The following is a 703-nucleotide window of genomic DNA, read 5'->3' on the forward strand; positions in this document are numbered from 1 at the left end:
CGCTCCGACTACCCCAATGAGCCTTTCAGTAGTACATAAACACGTCAGATCTGCTCTGACAGCGGAATGTTGACATTGTATCGAGCCGAGCAAAGGTAACAAGTCCCCGACAAGTTCCTAGGCAACAAAAGCTGGCGATGGAAATTCAATACGAGGAAGCGTTTTTTGTGTGAGTCTGTGTATTATGCATCCATTATGTATGGCGTCTTTATTGTGTTTCTTACCCTCTTCTTTTTCGTCGGAGGCCTCTGTTTGTTGGTTCGATTCTCTCTGAAAAGACTTCCGCATTACTCTAACTCGCTTAGAATGAAGAAGATTTCTATATCACCTAGATAACTTTTTTTTTAAGAATGAAAGATCTCCTTTTCATATATGCCCCATGTTTTTTGGATGAGGAATTTCCTTACCATAGAATCACAATGTGTTTCTTAGAGTCAGAAATCCGCCAGAAGCATTTATGTCTTTCCTTACATCTCGCGAATGCTGTGCATTTAGCTCGCCTTTCACCAACGGCAAAAAAATGGCTTCAGTTCACATAATTGTAATTATAACTCGCTTCTTACAACTTGGGGCGCACAAAAGGGGAAATGTTTGCGTTAAAGAGTGAATGCTATTCATAAATTACTCTAGAACAGAAGTCAGTTATCGTAGGTAATAAGAAGCGAAGGTGCGTGTGTGTGGATTTATGTGTGTGAGTATGGGA

General features: G+C 40.5%; 1 protein-coding gene across 1 annotated transcript in view; it reads left to right on the forward strand.

Annotated features, from left to right (window-relative positions):
- The window catches only part of LOC119587433 (probable G-protein coupled receptor CG31760), a 44,880-nt gene that overhangs the window by 38,329 nt on the left and 5,848 nt on the right, over nucleotides 1-703 (forward strand). The window lies entirely within an intron of this gene.

The sequence above is a fragment of the Penaeus monodon genome, chromosome 22 (genome assembly GCF_015228065.2).
Source record: "Penaeus monodon isolate SGIC_2016 chromosome 22, NSTDA_Pmon_1, whole genome shotgun sequence".
In the NCBI taxonomy this organism is placed as follows: domain Eukaryota; kingdom Metazoa; phylum Arthropoda; class Malacostraca; order Decapoda; family Penaeidae; genus Penaeus; species Penaeus monodon.